Below are 10,084 nucleotides of genomic sequence, written 5' to 3'. Positions count from 1 at the left end.
TCTCTCTCTCTCTCTCTCTCTCTCTCTCTCTCTCTCTCCCCTTCTCTCTCTCTCTCTCTCTCTCTCTCTATCTCACTCACCCTCTCTTCCACTCTCCTTCTTTCTTTCTCCTCCCTGTCTCTCTCTCTTTCTCTCTCGCTCGCTCCCTCGCTCCCTCTCTCCTCTCTCTCCCCTAGCCTGTTCCGTCAGATCTGATGTGGGCTAGGGGGCTGGATGGGGCCTGCTCTCTGGCGAGGCTCTTTTGTGCACTTTGTTGTTTGTTGCTCTGAAGAGCGCACGATAACAAAAGCGTGACGTGACAAATGGGTCCAGTGCCCCCAAGCCAGATTAAAGTGATATGTTGTTGAATGGTAGCTAGCCCGCCATGCTGCCTCTTCCAAACGCAGCCCCCCCCCCCCCAACTCCTCACACACACACACACACACACACACACACACACACACACACACACACACACACACACACACACACACACACACACACACTCACTCAGTCCATATTGAGTATGCTTTGAATAGAGTACATATGTCACTTGAATTATCTCTCTGTGCACTTCATGCACATGAGTCCGACAACAGCGACTGATCAAATGTTATTGTTGATTTGCGTCACTTACGGCCCAGTTGCCACACAGAGACTCTCCTGTTTCAGTTGCCCGTAATTACGAGTAACCTAAAGAAGACACTCGCAACAGTATCGGATAAGCTACTTTTTTGGGGGTCTGTTATACTTAAGTCTCTTCCTCAGTGTCAGATCTTTATCACCTCTCCTGAATCACCAGGAGTTTAGAATTTCACTATCTCCTTCACCTCCGACATCATAACCTCCGTCATCATCTATCTCCCGGTGAGGTTTCCCTTGAACCCTGTGTAACTCCAGTAGCACTGGTAACCGCCAACACCACCCCCAGCCCCACCCCCTTCCCACACACACACACACACACACACATACACATACACACACACACACACACACACACACACACACACACACACACACACACACACACACACACACAGAGAGAAGAGCCATACCCAGGGCATAGGGATAGGCTATCAGCCCCTGGAAGGACCCGCGGGGAGGCCTAGGGAGTTGGGTTACCTACAGAAGCAGTGTGGGTGCCTTTGGTAGGGTAGAAGCTTGTACACAGTGGCTGGGAAACGTGACACAAGTGGGTGCCTCCCCTCCCCTCCCCTCCCCTCCCCAGCGCTGCCCTGTGTGTGGTTCTTCACTTCTCTTCTCCCGTCGCCTCTCATGTGGGATCAGGGCGAGGTGGCAGCTGTAACGGTGAGCTGGCGAATCTCTTGTGAATTCCCGGCAAAGCGGAGATGAAAGGTTTCGCCTCCTCGTCTCTGATTCGCACGGACAGAGGAGGAGGGGAGGGGAAACCGCAGCAGGGCACTCTCTCACTCTCACGACATAAAACGACAAGACACTGTCACCCCCGCGCAGCGTTCGCACCAAGTCCGCCGATGTTTAGATCACTGGCTCTGGGGCTGTTTAGGGTGCTGTCTGTAAACTATGACACCCTTGAATGAGGAGCATACCAATAAAGCCTTTACATTTAATACAAAGACATATAGGACCATTTTTCAGTGGAGAATCTGACTCACTGTTACCTTCTTCCAGGTGAGTTTCGGTCAGTCATAAGCTCTGTATATGCACATTACGTAAGGAGTCTAAAATGAGTAAACTAAGTACAAAACCACTCACTGTGACAGTCATGAAGATCCACTTACGATAAAACAAGATGATGATAACCATAAAACATTAAATGGAAAGTCGGATAAAACAGTGAATTGCTTTTGAAAGCAGGAGAGGATTGCCTCATGCTTTTCTATGTTAGACTTCAGGCTGACTTCTGTGATCCCTTCCAACTGCCCCCTGATTCTCATAAACTCAATGCTCACATGACGCGAAATACAGAGTGTGTCTGGTACTCATGAGCTATTCAAGGCCCAGTTTGAGAAAGATCATATGATGGGAACCATGTCTGAAAGCACCTGTGTGAGTGCAGGTGAGGCTTGCTTTGCTTTCCTGCGTTAGACGTCAGGCTCACAGGCGCAGGACGTTTCCATCGCAGCGACGGTCCAGGGCTGAGCATTTAAACACTCCCAGAGGGGGCTTTAAATGGAAACCATGAGGAACCTGTGCAACCAGAGCCCCTAATGATTTAACACAAAGGTCAAAGGTCAGCCCCTCGCTATTAATGATCCTCCCATCTTGTTGTCTTCTCAAGAGACATGCACAGAAGGTGACGAAGAGCAGAGACAGACGAAGGCGGTGATTATGGAGGGTAATTAAGTAAGAGCAGAGCGTCTGGGTTCTTCTGAAAGGCGAAGTTGCAGGTCTGAACTTGGAGAAGAGGTCACTTAGTGGTTTGTCAGTGAAAAAGACACCTGTCACCCCACCCAAAAAAAAAGAGCAAAAACTCATTTTTAGCTTCCCCATTTTGAAAAGAGCGCCATTTGAGGTGGAGGTGGGTTGTGAAGCAGAAGGTTGTGGTGTGGTGTCTTTTTTCCCCTCTCCTCTTTGGAGTAGTAAACAAAGGCATTTGGTGGCGAGCGCAGCTAAAATGTTCCCCTGTGAATTTTTCCCAACAAAACAATGGTGCCCCCCATCAAGTTAATTATGGGACATGGGCTGGCAGGGGGGTTGAGGAGATCGCCGCCCGAATCTGCATTCCAATACGAAAATCTGAGTGTGCGCTGGGGTTGTCCGGCGTGATAAAACGCGGACGGAAGCGCCACCGGGCATATCGTTTATCAGGCAGGTTTAGCATGCACATGTGAAAATGAACGACTCTGTTATCTGCATAGGTGGTGTGAGCTTAGGTTAGTGTACTGCGCCACCATTTATTGTGTATAAGTGGCAAGCTGTCTGGCACAGTACTGCATGATTAATCGGGCATTGCCTTTGAATGTAACAGCTGTGGGCCAAAAAAAAAAGAGTGAAAAAAAAATCCAGACAGTTCAAAAACAGCCTCACCACCCGGGTTCTTGGGTTGAAAATTGTTGAATGCTGGTGCAGCAAATGTATACATTTACCCCCAAAGTTTTACTTAAGCTATATATTTTGAACTTACTTCATAAGCACACTAATCAAAGTTCGAAAAGGTTGAGTTAGAGGAAGTGAATACATCTGTAGAGACAAGTCTTTCACAAGGAAAACCATCAGTTGATTGAATATTAAACAATTTCTTTACTTTGAGAGAACCTCTCAGATTGAGCTCACCATAATCATAACACATGCTTCGTATTACCTAATGCCCACATCCCTCCTGAGTCAAACAGCAGACAATAGAAGTGTTTTACTTCACAGGTCTTTATTAAACACACTAGCAACAATGTTAATAATGACAGGGGCAATTATGATAATTCACCCAAGGAAAAAAAAGAGAAACTTTTACACTCATTATGAAGCTAAAGTGCATGATGTAGCACGTTTGTCCGCACCGCCAATAGCCGTCACCGGGGATGAATGAGCATGCCTGCCTGGCTGCTCCCAATTCGGCATAATGAGCGGGTTTCATCTGTCAAGGGGGTAAAAAAGGAGCCGTGACGACTGTCAATCATCCAGCCGCGCTCTGAGGGAGAGTAGCGCCGAGGTGGCGAGAGGCCAGGCACAGATTACTCCACCAGCCACGGAGGCTCCAGGCACTCTCTCCCTGACACACACACATACACACACACACACACACACACACACACAGACACACACAGACACACACACACACACACACACACACACACACACAGACACACACACACACACACACACACACACACATACATACACACATACAGAAACACACAAATGCGCGCACACACACACACACACACATATGCACACACACGTTCACACTCACTCTTACACACACAGACAACACATATGCACACACACACCACTCCCTTACACACACACACACACACACACACACACACACACACACACACACACACACACACACACACACACACATACACAAGAGAAAGAAAAACACAGCTCATATGTACTCTGCCCCCCTGTATGAGGAATCTCATACTGACGATGCTTTATTTATACACTCTTATTGAGTTCACTGAGACTAACTCCATACTTTCAGCAACATTCCCACTGCTGCTCTGCACTCCACCTGTTCATGTTTGAGAGCGTAAACAGATATTTGTATAAGCTGTGTATAATACCAGTTGCAGTAATAAAAAAGGATGTATGTAATTATACTCACATGAGCCAAGCGTGGCCTTTGAATTCGTTTTACAATATTTAAATGAATTCAAAAAGAGATGTGAAGAAATGTCACTGCTCTGTCTGAGGTTTTGTCCAAAGGGCATTGTGCTGACTACACAGAAGTGTTGTGGAGGACAAGGTAGACACGAGTGGCCATGCATGTCTTTAGTGGTGGGAGGAACTTGGATGTTTGATGAGCCATTTAATGCACTGTGGAATACATTAACTGTGATGGCCAGCAGTACAGCAACCCCCTGAAGTCAGGTTTGCTCATTAATCTTTTTTTTCCTGTCTTTTAATTATTTAACATAAAAGCCACAATGTGACAGATGTATTGGGTCTGTCAAAAATAATGAGTCAACTATGAATTTTGTATAACTAAATATGAATCATTCTTTTCCTTGCACCCTGTTTGAGGTGATGTAGAAAAAAGGCAATCACCATGATTAAAGAATAATTACTGAATTCTTTATTCTAAAGGAGTATTCCATGGGGGTTGTGTGATTTAAAGGTTTTACCACACCATAAAGGGGTTGTGCTGATGGTCCTCTCTTTTTCCTTTCCAGACAATGATTTAATGGGTCACATTACAGCGTATACTCGTCTGGGTTGTTCTTACTAATGCTAGATACATTACGGCTGAACAACCAACATGTTGCAATCCCCTTATATCCTCACCTAGAGATACTCATTGAAACATTACAAACAGATCCTTAAGTGACACAGTGCAAGAGTTGTGATATAGAATTCACATCTAGAGACAGCACTAAAAGTAAGGCTGTATTGTCTGAATAGACAAACACATTTCTACAGGTTCAGACGGTCTTTTCCAAATCTATAGGCCCCTACAGGTTTCTCTCTGTGCCGTTTGGAAGGGCTCAGCACCATTAAACTTAACTGGTTAAACATTTATGCTGGAATGTTGTCAGTCACATTAGTGTGTATTGCCAGTCTATATTGCTTTGCTATTGCCTTGGCAGTTTTTTTTTTCAGTTTTTTCATTGGCCAGCTGCTTCTTATGATGTTTTGAAGAAAAAGAACAATCTCACAAAGGCAAGCGGTCGTCAGAATTGTCCCTACTGGTGTACACTGACTCAGAAACTACTGGTATGTGGTTGGTTTCTGCTATCTCTCTTTCTCATCTCACAGACATACACACAGTTGTTATTATTATTATCATTATGTGTAGTTAAACACGTGATGAAATACATAGAACTGAGGTTTGATATCCCGTAAAACACAGTTTGCCGTACATGAACTTTCCTCATGTCTTGAACTGACCACAGTCTGGAACTTAAAGGAGTTGGTGCATTCCATTCTCTCTTAACGAAGATTAATGATGATGTTTCATATTCCACTCGTTAATCTCCTCACAACCTACATTAAAGTAAGCCACAATTGTTATGGTCCTTGTGGTAATTAAAGTAAATTAAAAGAAGGGGGAATCGTCTTTTGTTGTTAATGTTTTCTTTTTTAGTAGCAACAGAAGTTTGAGACTTTGAAAGGAACGAAAGAGCAAGGTCAAGCATGCAAACTGAAGATATCTTGGCATAAGAGGTCTTGTCAGGGGTAAGAACTTTATAAGTCATTGCAACATAAATTAATTATTGAACTTGGCAAGAGATCAATTGTTCCACTTAAGTGATCCAATTTCAGACTGGCACCATATTGAGACACCTATGAAAATATTCATCATTACCACAACAGGATGATAATTCCCACATGTAATTAGTCTTCATATTAATTTATTCGAAAAAGAGCACTTTCTTAAGTTGCTTAATTATATACTCACACTTAATTATAGTTAGTTTGTTGTAGGGCCACAGATGGAAAAAAAAAACATATTTATTTTGGGAGCCCCCAAAACTCCACCTGGAAAAGAACTGCCTCCTCTGAGATGTTGAACCGTCTGGTAGGAATTTACTGGATTAGTTCGGTCACAAAATGTGAGATGAACCGCATTGTCAATCAGCCCGAGGGCAGAGAGAGAGAGGAAGACCTGTCAATCAAAGCAGGTCTTCAATCGTCCCATTCACAATCCCTCTGGAATTCGTCTCCTCTTAGTGACATCTCTGACATTCTAGAACAGGGGCCACAAGACCTGGGAAAAGGAGATGCAGGTTCCAATTCTCTTTATTCATTCCAAACATTCACTTAAATCCAAACCACTACAACAGTTAATAAGATAAATGCAATAATCCAGTGTAATTTCCTTTGTGTATTTGGAAAATTTCTTTACAAAATGTGCAAAACAATCCACCCTCGATATGCAATTGTTTTAAAGATTTTTTTATTTATTCAACTGTGTTCAACAGTGTAGATATTTTGTATTTTATTGATATTGGCGATGGTGGTGTTGCTATTATTACCTAATGTAAACTTTCACCGTCGATGCAATAACATTGGAAAAGTCTCCAGAGTCAAGAGAGTGTAATTATTGCTATGTAGCAAAGATGAGCATTTGTGCAAGTTTTATTTTGTCTTGGGTGCAGAATAATTTAGTGTTTTATTAAACTGTTGTTCTGGCAGATTTCAAATAAGACTCTAGCCAAGTTCAGGAAGAAAAAAAAGGAACCCCTGGGGATCAGTAAAAAGGTGTGTAGCTTCATAGAAGGCATTCATGGAATGAATAAACTGAATTTAATGAGGTTTCCTGTGAACACATCAAACTTATAAATATGCTAGTTGTAAATGTACTCTAATTGAGAGGCGAGAGAAAGAAAAATAGACATGCAGTTGCTCTTTCTCTCTCTCTCTCTCTCTCTCTCTCTCTCTCTCTCTCTCTCTCTCTCTCTCTCTCTCTCTCCCTCTCTCTCCCTCTGTTTTCTTTCCCCCCTGTATTTTTTGGTATTCCGGTCCACAGCAGTTTGGAATAAGGTATACGAAGCCATTGGTCTTGTGGATGTATCCTTGACACCTTCTGCCCTGGAGTGGAGTCTATTTACCTCCGATCAGATCAGCATCTTTATAGTTTATCAGCCTTGGGGTTCAATTTTGGCTTGGATGGTTTTACAAATGAACGCAATCACGGGTGAGCCTGCACATCCTGATTGCATGGAGGAAACAGTGGCTGTGAAAGTTTACTGGATTAAGAGAGAGAGAAAGAGGGAGAGGGAGGGAGGGAGAGAGAGCGAGAAAGAGAGAGAGGCACAGCACCACTAGGTTCTCGCTATTGGCATTCAGGCCTTGTACTTTGTCTTATTTCACTAAAATAATATAATTGTCCCTCATCTTATTGCTTGTAAAGCCATCTCCTTTCTGCAGGCGATGTAGGTGATCAATGTACTATCTAACAGAATCAATTCTTGCAGGAATAGTGTTTGTTTTGAAAATGATCCTATAGGAAGGACAAGGGGGGATGATTCTGGCACTGCTATTAGTTTAGCGAGTTGGGAACCCATGTTCCCCAGAAACTCTCCTCCATTTGTCATGTTTGTGTGTGTGTGTGTGTGTGTGTGTGTGTGTGAGTGTGCACATGTGTGTGTTTGTGTTTGTGTGTGTGTGTGTGTGTGTGTGTGTGTGTGTGTGTTCTATGGGTCCTCTGAAGTTCTTCTTGTTTACTTTACACAGTACTCTGATAATCAACAGAATGAAAATCTTCTGATGTCAAAAATGATTGTACACCTACAGGAGGTTAGTGCGTGTTTTATTGTTAGCAAGACTTTGTATGTTTCTGTTACAGTAATACAACAAGCTTGTCCAACTCTTCAGCTACAAAAACCCCCCCAAAAAACAGTAAAATAATCTATACATCAATAGAAGCTAGAGAAGGATTTTTGATTATTTAGTATTTGAAGCTATAGATGATTTATATAGATAATTGATTATTTAGTATTTGAAGCTATAGATGATCGATATAGATGATTGATTATTTAGTATTTGAAGCTATAGATGATTGATACAGATGATTGATTATTTAGTATTTGCACAGAAGGCAACAAATGAAAACAGTGGAGACACGTAGCATATTTTTAAACCACAGTTGGAGCCCAGTGAAGACATCATTTTCCAGTAGATTTGTCATTCTCAATGCTGTAGGTCAAATTCCGTATAACATCAATTAATGCAGACCTATTAATTACATAATTATCTGTTGATGGCATATCCCATCTAGGCACAGAGGTTAAATTGAGAGCTGGCTTGAGGTATAGAAATGGAAGTGAATCATAAGTGGCATATCTGAGGTTGTTTGGGGGCTTATTTACTCTTAGTTTAATTGCATGTCAAGTTCCACTTCATAACAGGTCCAAAACCCCAAAGAATGAACCTGTGATATCACACTGTGCAGGAAAACTCTCAGAAAAAGGAGGGGAAAAAAATGAATTAATCAATGTCACATAGCCAGTCCCAATCAGTAAATCCCTATGTGCCTGGTTACAATTCCACATCATTTAAACAATCATATCAAAAGTGAATTAGGGATACCTCTGGGGTGAGACCCCGAGACTAATAAGAGCCAAATAACTATTACAGACCAGGGCTTGGGAAAAGCCCTTCCAAGAGATTAGAGGAGAATTTGGTGAGGGAAATCAGACCAGAAGGATTGGATTTGGCAGGTCAGATCTTCCCCCTATTGCTCCTGAGATTTCTGCAGTATGTAGATTTTTACCATGTATTTAAAACCAAGTAAACTATTGTGACCGCACATGTGATTTGTTTTTGTGTCTGTAGATCAGATGTGGCTTACAAAGAAGAGTACAATATGGTGGATTAGTTCCTATGCTGGCAGACAGAAGGCAAAAAAAAAGAAAAGGGAAATATTATTTCAATCAAGATTATGCCTAACTCTGGGAACATTGTGCTCAAATATGGTTACTTAATATCTTGGCAGTCCCAGAATGATTGAACCAATTTGATTTGTGAGGGGAATTAGAGAGGAAGTCGGTTTCATACTGTACTCATTTATTTCTTTTGTACCAAAATGAATTCAAATTTTATTCAAGTCTAGATAATCGTCAGGATGATAATTTTTTTCCTGTTTTGTGCAAGAGTTTATTGAATTAAAACTAAATGGTTCCACAAAAATCACAACTGATATGGTACATGCATAGCATTTAAACATTCAGTGATTGAAGCAGATATTTTTTATCCCAGTTGTACTTTCACCAAACCAAATTATCCAACTATGAGTCCCCATGGACAGCCATCTGGACGCAGATAAACCCATGTGTCACTCGTACGTATAAATATATCTCTCTGACATCGACCCAGTCAGTGGTAATTCTCAGCCTTCTCCTTGTCTCACTCTCTCTACTTAACAGACGCTTCACCAATGCAATCCCAAGACTGACCACTCACTATTTGGGTTGCAGAGGAAGTAGAACTGTAACGCAAAGTTCAGTTGTAATTGGTTACGGTCACACTACTCAAACAGGAAGGAATCTGCAACTGATTAGAATTCTTCCTCCTGCAAAAATAGTGCCCCCCTCACCCCCCCACCCCCCGAAATTAATTACGTGCAGGGGTCTATTCCCACTGTTGGTTTTCCTGTTTTGAGTGTCGTTTTTACCGAGGACACGTCCCCAGACAACAAAGCCCAGTTTTCAATTACAGGGGAGTCGTAGTGGGCCGCTGAGCGCGACAGACACACATCCATCATGGCCCCAGACGGAGAGAGACGCAACGTTCAGTCAATGCCACAGGACTGGAGAGTAATCCGCCTCAGACTCACCATCTCTCTCTGTCTGCCTGTCTGCCTGTCTGTCTGTCTGTCTGTCTGTCTGTCTGTTTGTCTTTCTGTCTGTCTGCCTCTGTCCTCCTGCTTTCATTTTGCACAGATATTTCAGTGTGTGTGTGTGTGTGAGGGTGTGTGTGTGTGTGTGTGTGTGTGTGTGTTCGCACATATTTGTTTGTG

Source organism: Clupea harengus, chromosome 17 (genome assembly GCF_900700415.2).
Source record: "Clupea harengus chromosome 17, Ch_v2.0.2, whole genome shotgun sequence".
Classification (NCBI taxonomy): domain Eukaryota; kingdom Metazoa; phylum Chordata; class Actinopteri; order Clupeiformes; family Clupeidae; genus Clupea; species Clupea harengus.
The sequence above is the reverse complement of the archived record's forward strand: the minus strand, read 5'-3'. Positions refer to the sequence as shown.